General features: G+C 44.3%; 1 pseudogene; it reads left to right on the top strand.

Moving 5' to 3' along the window:
• Positions 1-2,513: 2,513 nt before the first annotated feature.
• LOC123484652 lies at positions 2,514-19,792 on the top strand (annotated as a pseudogene).
• Positions 19,793-21,450: the final 1,658 nt, after the last annotated feature.

Below are 21,450 nucleotides of genomic sequence, written 5' to 3' on the forward strand. Positions count from 1 at the left end.
TCCTATGGGGACAGCCGAAGAACCCTTTTAGGTTTTAGATGGCACCTTTTTTAAAATCCGTGTAACAGTGAAATGCTTACCTGCGGTCCTTTCCCAACAATGATGAGAGGAAAATAGAAAAGAATAGTGAAAAAAATAACACGAGGATTAAAAAGACATTGAGTAACGATAACGTGGCTATGTACACGGGTACCAGTACTAAAGCTGGAGGAACACGTACATGTTGACTTATGGGCCTTAAAGGCCCAGTGCAGTCAAAATTCAGTTTTCCTGTGTTTTTATATCATATTGTACAACAGCGGATGAAAACTAACACTGTTAAAGTGTGAAAACATTCTAATGGCTGGTTGACGCACCCTCTACCTCAGACATCACAGCGGCCAACCATCCTGGTGCCACTACTACCAAAACATAACATCTCCTCCTCTCAAAACATTAGCCTGTCAATCAATTATTGCCAACGATGTGTTCCGAACTGATTAGTGTCTACGTTGACTCCTTCAGGTTGGCACGGCAACCGCCTGCCACTCACCTCATGTTGTACCGTAACGTAGATGCCAACCAACACTACACCTAATGTGATGCTGTTGTGTCTTCTCTGAACAGAAGAGAGCAGTCATCTTTTAAAAGCATTCCTTCAAGCAAGACACGTTGTCTGATTTGATTGTTTGTTTGGCTCATTCAGAGCCTTTTTCTGGTGTGTGTTTTAGTTCAACTCTGTGTGGTTGTATGCGTTGCAAAGACACTCTGAGGTCTTAAATCATTGAGTGCCTCCCTCCCATTCAATGACTGCACAGTTAAGTGAATGAAATACACCCACTGAACCTAATGATAGTGAACAGCCTCTCGTTTGTATGAGTAAAGCACTCTTCTTCATCTTCATCTTCATCCTCTCCTTGTTTGCCCCTTGTATTTTTTTAGTTCTCTCTTCTTCATTCTCTCTTTATGGCTCTTTCTCTCTTTTTCTCTCTTCCTCTCACCCCTGCTCTCTCGTTCATGCTCCGTGCTTCCCAATGACTCATGACAGCCAGTGAAATGTGTGATCTGTGCCAGCAGATCATCGGGCTCGTTGATGCATATACCACTATCAATCATCCCACTATCCCATCCTCTCTCTCTCACTCGCTCTCTCTCTCTCCCGCCGTCAGTGAACATGAGGGGTCTTTACAACTTGATTTGTGCTGAATCCCGAGGAGGATATCTTTTTTGAATACATTCAACTGCCAAAGGCGTCGCCATCCGTCTAAAAGTTCTACTTCAGATGATGCATTGACGCATATCACCTGTCCCTTGCCATGTATTGCCGTAGATACTGTAATTTGATATATTTCCAAGATTTTTCGTGGGAGCTTTAAGGTTTAGGTGACATTATACATGAGTAATTTGGAAGGCAGAACTTCAGTGGCGCACCCCTATAGATGTCAAGACTGCTTATAAAGGGAAAGCTAAGTCCGATTCCTCCTCAGGCTGCACGCTGTTCACAAGAGATACCGGCACCTGAGTGCCATCATTGTCCCTGCCACACAGACTCCTAAAACCTGCTTATACTCTCAAGGCTTTGATGACAAATAGCCACAGTACCAATGGACTCCCTGGCTAGGCCCTCCCCATTAACACTGCTGATCAGAGCCTGTCTGCTCTGTCACCTCCAGGGCAGCATTATCCTGTAGTGTAGACTGGAAACGGAGAGTGCCTCTCCAAAATCCTCTGTCCTCAGGTCAATATATTTTCTGCTTTGCCGGCAATGGTACTGATACAGTTTTGTGTCCTTCCTCGAGAACTACATACAGTATTTACATATTTACAAAAGACTGACAAAGCTATTGTACTGTACCACTGAATGCTGTTATTGTCACCATTTTACATTTACATTTTAGTTATTTAGCAGACGCTCTTATCCAGAGCGACTTACAGTTAGTGATTGCATACATTATTTTTTATTTTTCATACCCCCCCGTGGGAATCGAACCCCACAACCCTGCCGTTGCAAATGCCATGCTCTACCAACTGAGCTACATCCCTGCCGGCCATTACCTCCCCCCTACCCTGGACGATGCTGGGCCAATCTGCGCCGCCCCATGGGGCGGCAGGTAGCTTAGTGGTTAAGAGCGTAGTGCCAGTAACCGAAAGGTCGCTGGTTCTAATCCCGAGCCGACTAGGTGAAAAATCTGTCGATGTGCCCTTGAGCAAGGCACTTAACCCTAATTGCTCCTGTAAGTCGCTCTGGATAAGAGCGTCTGCTAAATGACTAAATTGTAATTGTAATTGTAATTGTCTCCCGGTCGCGGCCGCTACTACAGAGCCTGGATTCGAACCAGGATCTCTAGTGGCACAGCTAGCACTGCCGCAGTGCCTTAGACCACTGCGCCACTCGGGAGGCAAGATATTAAAGTCTTCCTATGAGAATTCGATGTTTGCTGGCCAACTAAATAACAAACCGTATTCTGAGGGAACCTATTCTACCTGAGGGGTCATAATAACTTTCTCTCCCTCTCTTATCTCCTTCTCTCCAGTCACGGGAGCCCCTGGCGCTGAGTGACCTGAAAGCTGAGGTGTCCCCCCGTATCTCAGCCGAGGACCTCATTGACCTGTGTGAGCTGTCGGTGGGGGCCAAACCAAGAGGAACAAGGCCAGCAAGCCAAAGATCCTTGCCGGTCGACATCCGCAGCATCGAGGAGTATCCTTCTCTGTGTGTGTGTGTGTGAGAGAAAGAGAGAGAGAGAGAGACAGGGGTATCCCTCAATCAATCAATTGATCGGTTAAATGAATGAAGCCTTTTCTACACCAGCACATTAAGCAGTTGTCACAAAGTGCTTTTACAGTAAACCCGGTCTAGACTTCAAAGAGCAAGCACAGCAGAGACAGAGGTCTTCAGGGCAGATTATTAAAATATGCCTCTTCTTCTACCTCCAGGCTGTTTTTGTGTTAGCACCACATAGGGAGACGAGAGCCCAAGTGTTCTGTTTTACTTTGAAGGGGAATTTATAGCATGTTGTCGTAAAAGACGGGTCGTACTGTACCTCTGCTGAATAAATGCACGTGTTATTGACCTTGGCTATGCCTCTAGAGAAGGGATCACCGATTTAAATATGCTTTTCACCTGCAGGCTGTGTAGTACCACCGACAGTGTGTGTGTTAGGCTTGCATGTAGCTTTTAGCTCCATCAAGACTGATCTACCTCATTCACGCACTGCTAGTACACTGTCTTGGAAATATTTTCTATTGGTTCAGTTCGGCCATGGCCTTGTGCAGAGTACACATTGGCTGTGTATATGGCTCTGGCCCTGTGTACAAGAACTGGCTTGCCTTCTGTGCTCCTCTATCTGGCTGAGGAGAGTATGGAGGTCTGGAGCGTTAGCTACTGCACCACAGTCTGGACCTGAGGAGAATCCATTCTACCTGCTTATTTTTATTTGATATTTTATTGAACCTTTATTTAACTAGGCAAGTCAGTTAAGAACAAATTCTTATTTACAATGACGGCCTACCCCAGCCAAACCCGGACGACGCTGGGCCAATTGTGCACCGCCCTGTGGGACTCCCAATCACGGCCGGATTGTGATACAGCCTGGAATCGAACCAGGGTCTGTTGTGACACCTCTAGCACTGAGATGCCGTGCCTTAGACCGCTGTGCCACTCGGGAGCTTATTAGCTACACCATAGCCTGTTAGCCACCCCATGTTAGCCACCTGCTAGCCTGTTAGCCACCCCATAGCAGGTAGCTTAGTGGTTAAGAGCGTTGTGCCAGTAACCGAAAGGTCGCTGGTTCTAATCCCTGAGCCAACTAGGTGAAAAATCTGTCGATGTGCCCTTGAGCAAGGCACTTAACCCTAATTGCTCATGTAAGTCGCTCTGGATAAGAGCGTCTGCTAAATGACTAAAAATAAAATTAAAATAATGTTAACCACCTGCTAGCCTGTTAACCACCTGCTAGCCTGTTAACCACCTGCTAGCCTGTTAGCCGCCTGTTAGCCACTACTAGCAAAAACTACTTGTGTGGGCTAAAGTTACGAAACCTCCACTGGATGGTAGGTTTATGTGTCAACTGAAAAACATTTGTAATTTGCAGATACCTGTTGGTGTCCATGGCATTGAACTGATTTAATTAGTTACTAGTCAAACAGCCCTTTTGGACTTTTTTGTTGCAGGGTGCAGAATACCTGTGAAAATCAGAGGTGTGAGAGAGACTGATATACTCTGCTGATTGGAGAAGCTGCTTTCACCTGCCGGTTAGCCATGGGAATCTATTACCAAAGTGAGACTGCCTGGGTTGTGAATTGACCTTGTATAAGGTAACATTGTTGAAGTCCCTGAAGTAATTCTCCTAGAAAAACCTCCAGCCCTTATCAGTGGGTGTGAACACGTCTGGCACATTTTACAGCCAACGGACAAAGTCACCCTGGATAACAGTGTGTGCTAAGAAAATAAGGAGAGTGAATGTGCAGGGGGTTAGATTTGATAAGAAGTCCAACTTAACCTCTGGTTATAATTACCTAGACTTACCCAGCCACGTTTTTTTCTTTACCTTTTTTGGAGAAATGAAAAGACTGAGACTCTTTGGTGGGGTGTGATTTGTTCCCTCAGCGGGTGCGGCTGAATTATTGATTAATTATAGTGTGTGTGTGTGTGAGGGTACACAACACAGCCCAACACACACTCAGCGCACCACACACTCCCCATGGATACCCCTGATAAGTCCCTTAGATTAAAAAAAGGGTTGCCAGATTCAATAACCCTGTAATCCATATTGGCTGGGCTATTCATAAAAGTGCATTATCACACACAAAAACACAGTTTGTGTGCAGATATGGCGTGTTTGTTTTCTTCTACTTGTATTTCCCTGACAGTTTAGTTGTTCAGTTTATAAGGAGTAGACTTTCCAGCGGTATGTAACCAATACTCTTTCATCTTTAAAGTGAGCCACTCTCAAGAGTCATCGTCGGAGGTCAGTGGAATGGTAATTGTTTAAGGGGGAGTTAAAGCTACATTAATCAGGGGGGATTAGTGGTAGAATATCTGGCAACCCTCCTCCCTCAGACTAAGTCCTCTCCATTCTATAGAGTCCTGATAGACAGGGGGTCCCCAGGGCTCCTGACCCAGAATAACAAAGTGGGATTTGGGCCACTTAGAGCTGGCCACCCTGCATTGTGATCATTGTGAGATAAATTACAGCTTTGGTTCTCCTGTTGGTCACAAAGTTATTCAATTGATCACACCAATCCAGTTTCTTTACTAGTGGTTGGTTTCCATGCCTGGGAAAGCGACATTATGGGATTCTGGCATATATTCAAGAATTTAAATAATAATTGAACCAGATTTCAGAATGTAGCTACCTTTTTAAGTATTTAGTGCACAGCTGTTTTAAACAACAGTCGTGTAGCCTACCTTACATTTAGGGGTTCTAGAGCGAAGATCCAGTAACTCAAGTGAAATCCACTAAAGTGAAATGTGTCAGTGTGTATAATGCAGTGGATACTGTAACCATCATAAATGGCCTCTCTCTTCCCAGGAATAATTTAGGATGTGGTCTAAAGTGCTTTGGAAAGCAGCTGAGCACTGTTCATCTTAAAATTATGTAGCAATGATGTCGATAACTACTCTCGGAAACGGAGCAAGCCAGAGAATTATTATTCAGTTATACAAGTATGCTTTTTGTTCCTCTCTCTGGCTCGCTCGTGCCTAGCTTTCACTGTTCCCTCAGCGCCTGGCACTCAGCAGAGCTTAACAGACGAATTGTCTTTTATTTTCTTTATTTTCCCTCATTATGTCAATTTCAGCACTCTTCCACTTCCCACCCTCCCCGTCCTCCTCCCATTCACCCACCCCCCTCCCACCGCGAGATTGAGTTATTACTTTCATTTACCTGGCTCGTAATATTTCCTCTCCTCCTCCTCCTATTTCTAGAGACTGTCTTTGGCAGCCAGAGCAGCTGCTGTCTCATAGTATAAACTTCTGGTAGACTCTGTTAGTCTGACAGACCAAGACAGACCCCCTTTCTCAATTTCACCTCTGACAGACAATGACATGCACACATTCAATTATTACACTCTGGGTGGGTGGTGGTCGTGGTGGTGGGAGTTGATTGCACTTACCTAGAAGTTTTTTTTTTTTTAAATCAGTGATCTTGTTTTATCTTGTAGTATTCATTATGCATGACTAAACAGAGGTGGAGAAATTATTGATTTAAAGATTGATTGAAAATGATGATAAAGAATTTTCCATATTGTGGACATCAAGCATATTTGACTTCCTGTTGAGCACAGACATTTTTTGTGGTGTCTGCAATGAATCTGATTGGAGCTAGCGGCCTACCATGGCCTTGGGGTGTTAGCTAGCCCTCGACTGGCCTAGTCCACTATAGATCCCTGTGTTTTATAATAGACAAACGGTGTGAACACAGGGCCTGGAGATGTATTGCACTGTACATTTGAAACGACCGCATTCGGAGCCTGAAATTCATCACAGTGTCAGAGCCCCAAATCATATCCAGTTGCACTGTTTTAGGCCCATAAAAGTGAAACTGCGGTCTGCGGGACATTTCCCTCCACTCATTCATTTTCTATTACTGCAGCAGTGTTAAACTGACTTCTATCAGGATGAGGGATTGGAAACATTTTCTGGCTCCTTCTCCCCACACTGCAAGACATTTTTTACGAATGATTTGACGAACAATTGTAAGGCAACCAGCTGCAACACGATTGTGAGTTTTGTCAACAACATTTTCACACACACATTTTGTTGAGTTTGTTCAACAACTTTTTTGGGGAAAAACTCACAATCCTATTGCAGCTGGTTGCCATACAATTGTACCTTGAATCAACATTATTTATATACACTGCTCAAAAAAATTAAAGGGAACACTTAAACAACACAATGTAACTCCAAGTCAATCACACTTCTGTGAAATCAAACTGTCCACTTAGGAAGCAACACTGATTGACAATACATTTCACATGCTGTTGTGCAAATGGTATAGACAACAGGTGGAAACTATAGGCAATTAGCAAGACACCCCCAATAAAGGACTGGTTTTGCAGGTGGTGACCACAGACCACTTCTCAGTTCCTATGCTTCCTGGCTGATGTTTTGGTCACTTTTGAATGCTGGCGGTGCTTTCACTCTAGTGGTAGCATGAGACGGAGTCTACAACCCACACAAGTGGCTCAGGTAGTGCAGCTCATCCAGGATGGCACATCAATGCGAGCTGTGGCAAGAAGGTTTTCTGTGTCTGTCAGCGTAGTGTCCAGAGCATGGAGGCGCTACCACGAGACAGGCCAGTACATCAGGAGACATGGAGGAGGCCGTAGGAGGGCAACAACCCAGCAGCAAGACTGCTACCTCCGCCTTTGTGCAAGGAGGAGCAGGAGGAGCACTGCCAGAGCCCTGCAAAATGACCTCCAGCAGGCCACAAATGTGCATGTGTCTGCTCAAACGGTCAGAAACAGACTCCATGAGGGTGGTATGAGGGCCCGACGTCCACAGGTGGGGGTTGTGCTTACAGCCCAACACCGTGCAGAGAACACCAAGATTGGCAAATTCGCCACTGGCGCCCTGTGCTCTTCACAGATGAAAGCAGGTTCACACTGAGCACGTGACAGACGTGACAGAGTCTGGAGACGCCGCGGAGAACGTTCTGCTGCCTGCAACATCCTCCAGCATGACCGGTTTGGCGGTGGGTCAGTCATGGTGTGGGGTGGCATTTCTTTGGGGGGCCGCACAGCCCTCCATGTGCTCACCAGAGGTAGCCTGACTGCCATTAGGTACCGAGATGAGATCCTCAGACCCCTTGTGAGACCATATGCTGGTGCGGTTGGCCCTGGGTTCCTCCTAATGCAAAACAATGCTAGACCTCATGTGGCTGGAGTGTGTCAGCAGTTCCTGCAAGAGGAAGGCATTGATGCTATGGCCCGCCCGTTCCCCAGACCTGAATCCAATTGAGCACATCTGGGACATCATGTCTCGCTCCATCCACCAACGCCACGTTGCACCACAGACTGTCCAGGAGTTGGCGGATGCTTTAGTCCAGGTCTGGGAGGAGATCCCTCAGGAGACCATCCGCCACCTCATCAGGAGCATGCCCAGGCGTTGTAGGGAGGTCATACAGGCACGTGGAGGCCACACACACTACTGAGTCTCATTTTGACTTGTTTTAAGGACATTACATCAAAGTTGGATCAGCCTGTAGTGTGGTTTTCCACTTTAATTTTGAGGGTGACTCCAAATCCAGACCTCCATGGGTTGATAAATTTGATTTCCATTGATAATTTTTGTGTGATTTTGTTGTCAGCACATTCAACTATGTAAAGAAAAAAGTATTTAATAAGATTATTTCATTCATTCAGATCTAGGATGTGTTATTTTAGTGTTCCATAATTTTTTTTTAGCAGTGCATATATTTTGTTTTTACAGTGCACAGGATACATGTAAAACACTTGCAGAACCTTCAAAAAGTTAAAAGTTAACTTATGTAACTGGGTAACAGTTTAGCTGAACGGCACTATACTGTAGTGTAAGAAACCACATCAGACGTTCATAACCATAGTGGTATGCAGTGATTAAAACACCTTTATGGAGCTTATGGTATCACTACTGAATGCTAATAGATCTAATGAATTATGATGTTGTTATAACCATAGCCGTGGGAAGTAGGGTTGCTGAGGGTGCTGCAGCACCCCCTGAAAAATCAGAATAAAAATTATATATATATATATTATTATTATTATTATTATTATTATTATTATTATTATTATAAAAGCTGAAGTAGTGCGCTGGGCCTTTAATAGTCTGTATTAGTGGACTGATATAGCCGTCTGCAGCACGGGCAAAACTATTTTTCCACCCCCCCTTCCCCCTCTCCCCATGGATGAAAAAAATCGTCCCACCCCCAAACTACTATGGTTATAATGCATTGTTTGACAGAAGCGTGTATGGCCCTCTTATAATTACTTATCGGTCACCATAAGTTATTGAGGTCATCTGAGATCATCTCAACTTCTTACCATTTCATAATGATCCTGACTTTATCAGCCATCTAATAAGACACTTTAATACCATAAAGACTTTACATAGACTGGTGTACATTTGAAAGCGTTGTCCCTTAACCCAGGGTGTTCAGCTACGGCCGAGGCCACATCTCGGGCAGCATCAGCATCCCCTACAGCACAGCGTTCTCTCCGGACGGGGAGCTGGTGCAGTGTCCGGCCACCGGCATCCTCCAGAGCTTCAGGGGACGTGTCATCGTGGTCATCAGCCACGCCATGAAGAGCGCCGCCATGGTGAGAGAAAACACACGTTTAGGGATACACAGACGTGCATGCGTGAATGCAAATGCACACACATTGAACCTTTATTCATGCAGGGAAGTCCCATTGAGACCAATTTGTATTTTACAAGGGAGCTCTGATTCACAAGTGCACACACACACACACACACACACACACACACACACACACACAGTGCCTGCAGCTAAGACGGTTAGCTTGGACAATGAGCGATTAATTTATTCCACCTGCAAGTTTTTTAATTAATTAATTAATTAATTAATAATTAATATTAATTAATAATTAATTAATATGCCATTTAGCAGACGCTTTTATCCAAAGCAACTTACAGTCATGAGTGCATACATTTTTGTGTATGGGTGGTCCCGGGGATCGAACCCACTACCTTGGCTTTACAAGCGCCGTGCTCTACCAGCTGAGCTACAGAGGACTAGCCAGACTGTTTAGGATTCAATTCGGCTCATGTTCTGTTCCTCCACAGACCTCCACTCTAAGTAATACGGAAGTCATGGATTGTTCAATCAGACAAGAGTCCAGCTTGTGTTTCCCCACTGAAATCAGTTCACCTTGTCTATACTGCATGCTTCAGTTGTTTCTGGGCGAAAGCTATTTGCTGTCTTCTCAGCATATTTGTGAACTGTAATGTGTTTCTTTCAAAGGGTAGTGCTCACAATTTTTACAAATGAAGCATAAAAGTATGATTTGGGTATGTTTTTCGCTGTATGGAATTATTTATTGACATTGCTATTAAAGACAATTTTTACTGTTATGGAAGATTGGATAAAAGTGTTATGGACAGACGAATCGAAGTTTGAGGTGTTCGGATCACAAAGAATAACATTTGTGAGACGCAGACCAAATGAAAGGATGCTGAAGGAGTGCTTGATGCCATCTGTCAAGCATGGTGGAGGCAATGTGATGGTCTGGGGGTGCTTTGGTGGTGGTAAAGTGGGAGATTTGTACAGGGTAAAAGGGATCTTGAAGAAGGAAGGCTATCACTCCATTTTACAATGCCATGCCATACCCTGTGGATGGCGCTTGATTGGAGCCAATTTCCTCCTACAACAGGACAATGACCCAAAGCACAGCTCCAAACTATGCAATAACTATTTAGGGAAGAAGCAGTCAGCTGGTATTCTGTCTGTAATGGAGTGGCCAGCACAGTCACCAGATCTCAACCCTATTGTGCTGTTGTGGGAGTGATGGAGATTTTTTAGTGGACTATGAGATAAAACTGGGTTAATCACGAACATAGAGTTAGAATTCTTTGTTGCTAGGCAAATAACTTAATTGGGTCATTTCATTGTGTGTGTGTGTGTGTGTGTGTGTGTGAAGTGGGAATCTGACCTAGAGTCGAATGGCTCGCTCTTACTTAAATCCATGGCTGTCCTACTTTATCAGAGACTGAAACCAGACTGTGGCCTTTTGCCTCTCTCCTCAAACAAAGTGGAAAGAGTGGCCAGGGTTGGACAGAGTTCAGGCTAAACCTTTGTCTCTCCTTTGCTATCTTCTTGATTGATTTCAGCATGATGGGGGTAGGGTTTTGTATGTTTGAAAGATTTAAGTATAGACCTGTCATGTTCAACAATCAGTGTTCAGGTCAAGCCCGCGAGAGCCGGGGTTGAACAGAGTTTAAACTAAACATGAGTGTTTTTGCAAGATAAGGGATTGATTGATTGTATTACTATTGATTCTGAACTGAATGAAAGTCAAATTTAGCTGCCATCATAGACAAAGGAAGTGGGCGGAGCGATAAAGAGCGGGAAACTGAAGAGGGAGGGATTTTAAGCTAGGGTGTGTGTGAAGGAGACTATATAGCTAGGGAAGAGAGAGAGAGAGGGGGCCTAATCTGCAGATTAGCCTGGCTTTGTTGAAATTGTAATAAAGTCATTCTTGATTCTACAAAAACTCTGGAAGAACTTAGATTTTTGATAAAGTATAGTGATTATTTTCCACAACAGGAGCAGCTTGACCGTATGGTACGTAAGAAGTGCCCATAAAGCCAATCCAACTTGTGGGAGGTGCTTCAGGAAGCATGGGGTGAAATCTCTTCAGATCCTTTCAACAAATTGACAACTAGAATGCCAAAGGTCTGCAAGGCTGTAATTGCTGCAAATGGAGGATTCTTTGACGAAAGCAAAGTTTGAAGGACACAATTATTATTTCAATTAAAAATCATTATTTCTAACTTTGTCAATGACTACATTTCCTATTAATTTTGCTATATTTCCTATTCAAACTCATTTCATGTATGTTTTCATGGAAAACAAGGAAATTTTTTAATGGTAGTGTATGTCTTATGGGGAGAACAAGTATTTGATACACTGCCGATTTTGCAGGTTTTCCTACTTACAAAGCATGTAGAGGTCTGTAATTTTTATCATAGGTACACTTCAACTGTGAGAGACGGAATCTAAAACAAAAATCCAGAAAATCACATTGTATGATTTTTAAGTAAATAATTTGCATTTTATTGCGTGACATAAGTTTTTGATCACCTACCAACCAGTAACAATTCCGGCTCTCACAGACCTGTTAGTTTGTCTTTAAGAAGCCCTCCTGTTCTCCACTCATTACCTGTATTAACTGCACCTGTTTGAACTCGTTACCTGTATAAAAGACACCTGTCCACACACTCAATCAAACAGACTCCAACCTCTCCACAATGGCCAAGACCAGAGAGCTGTGTAAGGACATCAGGGATAAAAATGTAGACCTGCACAAGGCTGGGATGGGCTACAGGACAATAGGCAAGCAGCTTGGTGAGAAGGCAACAACTGTTGGCGCAATTATTAGAAAATTGAAGAAGTTCAAGATGACGGTCAATCACCCTCGGTCTGGGGCTCCATGCAAGATCTCACCTCGTGGGGCATCAATGATCATGAGGAAGGTGAGGGTTCAGCCCAGAACTACACGGCAGGACCTGGTCAATGACCTGAAGAGAGCTGGGACCACAGTCTCAAAGAAAACCATTAGTAACACACTACGCCGTCATGGGTTAAAATCCTGCAGCGCACGCAAGGTCCCCCCTGCTCAAGCCAAAGCGCATGTCCAGGCCCGTCTGAAGTTTGCCAATGACCATCTGGATGATCCAGAGGATGAATGGGAGAAGGTCATGTGGTCTGATGAGACAAAAATATAGCTTTTTGGTCTAAACTCCACTCGCCCTGTTTGGAGGAAGAAGAAGGATGAGTACAACCCCAAGAACACCATCCCAACCGTGAAGCATGGAGGTGGAAACATCATTCTTTGGGAATGCTTTTCTGCAAAGGGGACAGGACGACTGCACCATATTGAGGGGAGGATGAATGGGGCCATGTATCGCGAGATCTTGGCCAACAACCTCCTTCCCTCAGTAAGAGCATTGAAGATGGGTCGTGGCTGGGTCTTCCAGCATGACAATGACCCGAAACACACAGCCAGGGCAACTAATGAGTGGCTCCGTAAGAAGCATCTCAAGGTCCTGGAGTGGCCTAGCCAGTCTCCAGACCTGAACCCAATAGATCATCTTTGGAGGGAGCTGAAAGTCCGTATTGCCCAGCGATAGCCCCGAAACCTGAAGGATCTGGAGAAGGTCTGTATGGAGGAGTGGGCCAAAATCACTGCTGCAGTGTGTGCAAACCTGGTCAAGACCTACAGGAAACGTATGATCTCTGTAATTGCAAACAAAGGTTTCTGTACCAAATATTAAGTTCTGCTTTTCTGATGTATCAAATACTTGATGTCATGCAATAAATGCAAATTCATTACTTAAAAATCATACAATGTGATTTTCTGGATTTTTGTTTTAGATTCCGTCTCTCACAGTTGAAGTGTACCTATGATAAAAAATTACAGACTCCTACATGCTTTGTAAGTAGGAAAACTTGCAAAATCGGCAGTGTATCAAATACTTGTTCTCCCCACTGTATATCCCAATTGCTTCTCAAACATGTACTTATCAATCAATCAATCAATTTTATTTTATATAGCCCTTCTTACATCAGCTAATATCTCGAAGTGCTGTACAGAAACCCAGCCTAAAACCCCAAACAGCTAGTAATGCAGGTGTAGAAGCACGGTGGCTAGGGAAAAACTCCTAGAAAGGCAAAACCTAGGAAGAAACCTAGAGAGGAACCAGGCTATGAGGGTGGCCAGTCCTCTTCTGGCTGTGCCGGGTGGAGATTATAACAGAACCATGCCAAGATGTTCAAAAATGTTCATAAGTGACAAGCATGGTCAAATAATAATCAGGAATAAATCTCAGTTGGCTTTTCATAGCCGATCATTAGAGTTTAAAACAGCAGGTCTGGGACAGGTAGGGGTTCCATAACCGCAGGCAGAACAGTTTAAACTGGAATAGCAGCAAGGCCAGGCGGACTGGGGACAGCAAGGAGTCACCACGGCCGGTAGTCCCGACGTATGGTCCTAGGGCTCAGGTCTCTCAGTTGGCTTTTCATGCCGATCATTTAGAGTTGAAAACAGCAGGTCTGGGACAGGTAGGGGTTTCGTGAGCCGCAGGCAGAACAGTTGAAACTGGAATAGCAGCAAGGCCAGGCGGACTGGGGACAGCAAGGTGTCATCATGCCCGGTAGTCCTGACGATGGTCCTAGGGCTCAGGTTCTCAGAGAGAAAGAGAGAACGAGAGAATTAGGAGAGAGCATACTTAAATTCACACAGGACACTGGATAAGACAGGAGAAGTACTCCAGGTATAACCAACTAACCCCAGCCCCCCGACACATAAACTACTGCAGCATAAATACTGGAGGCTGAGACAGGAGCGGTCCGGGAGACACTGTGGCCCCATCCGAAGAAAACCCCGGACAGGGCCAAACAGGAAGGATATAACCCCACCCACTCCGCCAAAGCACAGCCCCCGCACCACTAGAGGGATATCCCCAACCACCAACTTACAATCCTGAGACAAGGCCGAGTATAGCCCACAGAGGTCTCCACCACAGCACAAACCAAGGGGGGCGCCAACCCAGACAGGAAGATCACGTCAGTAACTCAACCCACTCAAGTGACGCACCCCTCCCAGGGGACGGCATAGAAAGAGCACCAGCAAGCCAGTGACTCAGCCCCTGCAACAGGGTTAGAGGCAGAGAACCCCAGTGGAGAGGGGAACCGCCCGGCAGAGACAGCAAGGGCTGTTCGTTGCTCCAGCCTTCCGTTCACCTTCACACTCCTGGGCCAGACTACACTCAATCATATGACCTACTGAAGAGATAAGTCTTCAGTAAAGACTTAAAGGTTGAGACCGAGTCTGCGTCTCTCACATGGGTAGGCAGACTGTTCCATAAAAATGGAGATCTATAGGAGAAAGTCCTGCCTCCCGCTGTTTGCTTAGAAATTCTAGGGACAATTAGGAGGCCTGCGTCTTGTGACCGTAGCGCATGATTGGTATGTACGTGCAGGACCAACTCGGAAAGATAGGTAGGAGCAAGCCCATGTAACGCTTTATAGGTTAACAGTAAAACCTTGAAATCAGCCCTTGCCTTAACAGGAAGCCAGTGTAGGGAAGCTGGCACTGGAGTAATATGATCAAATTTCTTGGTTCTAGTCAGGATTCTAGCAGCCGTATTTAGCACTAACTGAAGTTTATTTAGTGCTTTATCCGGTAGCCGGAAAATAGAGCATTGCAGTAGTCTAATCTAGAAGTAACAAATGCATGGATTAATTTTTCTGCATCATTTTTGGACAGAAAATTTCTGATTTTTGCAATGTTACGTAGATGGAAAAAAGCTGTCCTTGAAACAGTCTTGATATGTTCGTCAAAAGAGAGATCAGGGTCAAGAGTAACGCCTAGGTCAAGAGTAACGCCTAGACAGCATCTTCACTTTAATTCACCTCAGTATAATCCATCCTCACTTTAATTCACTGCAGTATGATCCATCTTCACTTTAATTCACCTCAGTATAATCCATTTTTACTTTAATTCACTGCAGTATAATCCATCTTCACTTTAATTCACCTCAGTATAATCCATCCTCACTTTAATTCACTGCAGTATAATCCATCCACACTTTAATTCACCTCAGTATAATCCATCCTCACTTTAATTCACTGCAGTATAATCCATCCTCACTTTAATTCACCTCAGTATAATCCATTTTTAGTTTAATTCACCTCAGTATAATCCATCAAATCAGAAGAGTATGCTGGGGCCAACACCTGAACTCCTTATTATAAACTCACAGCGTATTAGGTTACATGTACTGTATGTTTAGAAATGATTCATGTGGCATTCTGTTGCATCACCTTGCATCTCTTCTTGGCATTTGGCCCCAAGATGACAGTTGGCCTCCTTTGAGGGTTGGCCTTCTTGCCTGGGAAGGCCCAGTTTGAAGCCCCAGTACAGGGGGTATAGTTCTGTTCTGATCCTCTCAGATCCACACAGTGATCAGAGGGCTTTAAGAGGGGATATCTGGGATATCTTAACCCCTTAGGTCAGCGCACAGCGTCACATGAACCAGTATCTGTGCATTAGAGAGCTCTCTAACGCCCAGAAAGCTCAGATTCAAACTCCCATTAACCAGCTCTGCAAGCGTTATAATGTCAAAATACGTTCGTTGATCACCAAATATGGAGTTTCACTGAGCAACTATCTTCGTTTACTCCCGTTACGGCCGGTATGTAATTCCAAAAGGAGAGAATGAGTTCATTATTTGTCTAGCAGCCCTCATCCCCTTTTAATGACCCGTTTGAAAAGTGAGAGACCATACTTACTATGAAGTAAGTAAGACGTGTAGTCCTATTGAAATGAATGGGTAACCTCAAATGCCAAATGGGTATTCTAGTCTCCATTTGGTCAGGCAAGTCTACCGAATGGGCAACCTGAATGAACTTAGCCTGTGAACCAAATATTAACCAAACCCTCTGTGTTGACTCTTTGGAAACGACTGTGTATCTGGCCTTCTGAATGAGATAGACCAGACCAGTGAGACAGACTAATGGAGATGGTAACAAACAGAGCTAGTGACAGACTGACAGGCGGTAGAGTAGGCCATTTAGAAGAAATACCACAGACAGGCTAGTCATTCTGGGGTGGATGTGACGTGTGGTTCAAGGTCAGATGTGAGACGAACCGCCGTGATGAAGTCGACCTGCCCATCTACACAGCGGCCAGTCTGCACAGCCAATAGAAAAACAACCTGTCTACGTCTCCAAAATGCGGAAAGGAGATGACTCTTCGAAGTCACATTTTGGTTTTTCATTACATCAAATAAGTTCTAAATTTGTATATGTAATATTGCCTGAATGTTGTGGGCACACATTGGAGTTGTGCTTTACAGCAAGCAGAGAACAGCAAAGTAGACACCGCTCAACAACTCAGACCGCTATATTGATGATCCTAACAAGTGGATAAAGCCTCATGCATATCTTGGCACTACAAAGTCTGTTGTGAGACTCCGCCACAGTAGCTCTTAGACGTCTCAGTCAATTTACAGAGCAGGAGGATAAAGCCCAGGGCTACAGACAGATACACAAGGAATATGTCCTTGTTGCTCTAGATGAAGGCCCTACTGAGCAGCCCTGTCTACCTGACGCCACTTCCACTGCTCTCCTACCTCCTCGCTCCCTCTCCTGTCGTCTTATCTTCCCCCACCAGAGCCTACTGCCACCTGGATAGCGTAAAAGGCAAACTCTCCTCCTTCATCACCTTCCTTCTCTTTTATCCCTCTCTTTTCTTTGTCCTTTACCTCAGCGGTGTATTCATTTGGGATTTAAACATGCGTGGATGTTGTGTGATGGTAGTCACGGACTTACCATCGGCTTTGAGCAGAGTGATTACGGAGCGGTTACTGGTTTCTCGGGCATCACAACAGGATTAAAGGGTTTACAGGGAGGGAGCTTTGGACTGTCCTTCTGTTTGGAGCCTCGCTTAAATGCTTCCTTAGAATGTGTGTGCTGCTGCAGTCTCGGTGTTGTGAGTTTCCCTCTCTTGCTCTCTGATTCTAACTCTCGCGTTTCCCTCTTCTCTCTCCCTCTCTCGCTCTCTCTTTCCTTTCCTTTTCTTTCCTCAATCTCTTTTACTTATTCTCCCTCTCTCTCTCTCTCTCTCTACCATCTCTCTTTTCCTCTCTCTCTCTCCACTTTCACTTTTCCTCCCTCTCTCAATTTCTCTCTGGCTGCCGTATGCGGTTTTTCTTAACGAATGGACTGTTTGCTTGACCTTCCGTCCCAAATAAGTCTGCCCTGAGGCTGGATGGAAGCTCTTTTCTCATTTGGAGATTTGTGACAGTCTAGTTTGAGGATCTTTAAGAAATTGATTAGTTTGTGTGTGTGTGTGTGTGTGTGTGTGTGTGTGTGTGTGTGTGTGTGTGTGTGTGTATGTGAGTGTGGAAACATATGAGGTCCATGTCATGGGAATTAAAGCACCTGCGATTCATTCTGTCACTTCATTTGGGTCGAGAAGATGTAGCCGTGAGAAATGTGTTTTGACCTGGCAGGCAAACGGGAATGTTTTTTTGTGTGTGAAAATGCTGTTTGTAGAAGGACCTCAAGGTCCATACACCCTAATGCATTAGTGATTAATGTTTGTTTAATTCCTAGCACACCTACTCCCCCAGTCTGTGGGTGTATTCAAAATGGCACCATATTCCCATAGGGCTCTGGTCAAAAGAAGTGCGCTATGTAGGGAATCGAGTGCCATTTGGGATGTACCCTATACATGGCTCAGTGAGACTGGAGATGTATAACACACAGGTCTGTAGTCATAGAATTTATGTCTGATTGATACTTTTTTTTATCTACTAACTGAATAGCCTATTTACAATCGGAATATGCATGAAAACATGACTGTAAATATAACAGTTTATATATACAGAGACACAAGCCTGCACACATTGCTACCTAGCCTCAGGAGTGAAGAACACAGAAATATGATATTCCACCCATAGAGACATGTCATAATAGAGATGTTTCTGATTGGCTAGAAGGGCATTCTAGAATATAATATCTATATTTAATTATTTGGTTCAATCAGCACTGTCTTTGATGTCTCATTTAAACAGATCACTAGCTGATGCTGGTCTGCCTGGTCCAACATGGCACCCTATTCCACATATAGTGCAGGGAAACCTCTAAACATAGCTTTATTGGTGGAATAGAACCGTCTCGTATGTCCACATCTTCTCATATTTTTTATTGGAAGACGTATGGGCCCTAACGTGTCTCTAACATGCCAACTGCATCATTTAGCAGTTGTAAAGAAAGGTTGTTAATGCACAGCATGTTTTTGCTCCGTCCTTGTCCTATTGATACAGGGTCAGGGGCTGTTTCTAAACGTTAACGGCATCCTCAGGCCTTTGGAAGTCAAGGCCAGACATGAATGCATCTTTCATAATTGACAAGCCAGTGCACTTCCCTGAACCAATTCCAATGTTTTGGCTGTAATGTTCTACTCAGGTGTGATGTTTGGTTACTACTTCACCTTGCTTGTTAGTTTACGTCATGTTTGTTCTTCTGTCAGCCCACTGATCAATGCTAGCAAACAAATCCAACTTGCTAATGCAAGCACCACAATAGCGTCAGTGTTATTTGAAAGAATTTGGAGGTTGTCCTCGAGCTACACTAGATACTGTACCTAGCCAACTGGACAAGACTGGTCAAATCCATTCTGAATGTGTTCTTTCTCTCTCACCCACTGATCAATGCTAGCCAACATATTGACAGGTTTACGTCTTGGTAACACAAGCATCACAGTTGCATCATCAGTGAGAGTTGGAAGAATTCGTAGACTGTCCTTAAGCGCTACAGTACACTAGGTACTTGCTGTACCGCTGAACTTGCCAGCTGGACAAGACTGGTCAAATCCATTCTGAATGTGTTGCAGACCACCTAACCTACAGTAACCAGAGTCTGGGAACAACTTCATTCCCCAGATGTGATGCATAGATGTGGTGAGCAACACCAGTTGCAACAGGCTCCAGTTCAGGGGAAGTCAGAATTGGGAAAGCTGTATTACAGCATCTTTTCAACCATAAATCAACACAGTGTTGCTCTTTATTATTATGTTGAAGAAACACGTTTCCTCATTCTTACCTAGATCAGGGCCTGTATCAGATGCACATTGCAGAAACTAGACGACTGCATCTGCTCTAAGTGTGCAGAGACCTTTTCTTCAGTACACTCATCTTCCTGCACCTTACAGTAGCTACTTTGTCAAATGTATGGTAAATGTTGTTAATGGTTTGCCTTGTTCTTGGTGTCCCCCATCCAGTTTGCGACCCACCTGGTGAAGGTTAACTACCTCGGGTGACCACCCTGGACGGAGGCATCAACAAGATGAAGCCCACAGGAATCCTCACTGTCCCCCCCCCCCAGATCTGATCAGAGACCACACCCACCAGCTGCCAATCAAACTATGCCCCGCCCACACAAACAAAAAGGGAACCGCTCATTCATTGTCTACCAACAGGCATTGTTTTTATAAAACTAAAACTTATTGTCAGAAAAAGTATAAAATATTTGCTTGTGTTTCTGTATATTGTTTTAGATTTTATCATTTGATGTAGCGGTCCCTCTTTTTTATTACTCACGTTGCAGTACTGTATGTATGTATGTATGTGCTCAGAGATGTCACAGCATTAAAATGACTGAGATCAGCTCCTCACTGTACAAAGTGTCTGACTTCTGTTTGCATAAGTGATAAGAAAGTGGATTGGAATCATTGGAAGAGATAAGGGAAGAGGTCGCATTGATAAAATCTTGAGGTCTTCCGTCTCATCATAAAAAGAGAACTCAAAGGTTGCGTTGATAGTTGGCACACAGGGGGGTGTTGCATCGAAGGCATTGTACTACTCACAGTTCATGTTTACTATCACTGCTCAGTGCATATCTAAGTGTTTTCATGTTAAAGTAGTGTAGTGTATTTACAAAGTTGAATCTTTAAAATCAATTGTTACAACCATATGGGCCTCTCATATACTGTAGATACACTAAGCTCGCTGTAAACCTAGTTCCATGATAAAGACCTTATATATTGGTTTGACCCGTTGACCTCAATCCTGACCCTGTCTACCCTGCGCATGTGTTTGTCCTGCAGGAATTCCTGTATTATGTACACAGTGTAGGTTATCTACAGATTCCATGTGTAAATACTGCAGTCCCTGCAACTCCATTTCTGAACAGAATCCCAGCATACTGTATGCAGTGCTGGGATTTGTCCCTTTACGACCAAAAGAGATGTCCCGCAACCCGTCCCAGTGGGCAAAAATTCTGTAATTTTCTGGATTTCGACTGGCTTTCTGGTTGAGAAGACGTCATGCAACCAGGTAAAGATGTACTTTTCATGACTGAAATGAAGACGTCGTGGGAAAGACATCTTATTTTGGTTGTTATCGGATCTGTTATTTTTCTGGTTGCTAAGAAGATGTAAATGTTAAATAAAATGTATTTAATTGTATTATAATTATTTGAACGATATGCTGTCCTGGGGGCTATTCTAGTAGTAGTGCTGGACAACCCTTTGTCCCTGGAGGCAAGGGGTTCGATTCTCGGCTGTGCCACTTTCCGACCTAGATCTCTTTCTTCAATCTCCCTACTATCTCAACTACTTCTACCCGGTAGCTATCAACAAAACTATAAAAAATACTGGAAGGAGAATACTTCAAGAGAATGGAATTCCATACCATAGGCTAACCTGACCTGCACTTTATCTGCTTCCTGAAGTTACCAAGTAAAGGTGCCTAGTTGGAATGTTTTTTTTTGTAAAATGGGCAATCCCTACTTGGTCTGCTTAAAGTAACATGCTTTCCCACACCTTACTGTATATTTACAGTGGGTTATGTTATTCTGCAACCCTTTTCCATCAGCAGTGGGCGCACCCAGTGGAGACTGGTGGGAGGAGCTATAGGAGGACGGACTCATTGTAAAGACTGCAGTAAATGGAACAGCATCAAACATATGACAACCACGTTTGACCCCGTTCCATGGATTCCATTCCAGCCATTACGATGAGTCGGTCCTCCTATAGCTCCTCCCACCAGCCTCCTCTGGCTTCACCTATCCTATGGAATTTGCCATGAAGGATATGCGATAAGATGCGAGTTAGTGATGCATATTGACCGGTATGTGTCCTGCCAATAGAAGCGCCATGGACATTGCATCATCAGTGTGAGTAGGAAGGACTTGGAGGCTGTCCTTGAGATACTGTACTGTATAGTACTCAATATACAGTGGG

Source organism: Coregonus clupeaformis, unplaced genomic scaffold (genome assembly GCF_020615455.1).
Source record: "Coregonus clupeaformis isolate EN_2021a unplaced genomic scaffold, ASM2061545v1 scaf0396, whole genome shotgun sequence".
Lineage (NCBI taxonomy): Eukaryota > Metazoa > Chordata > Actinopteri > Salmoniformes > Salmonidae > Coregonus > Coregonus clupeaformis.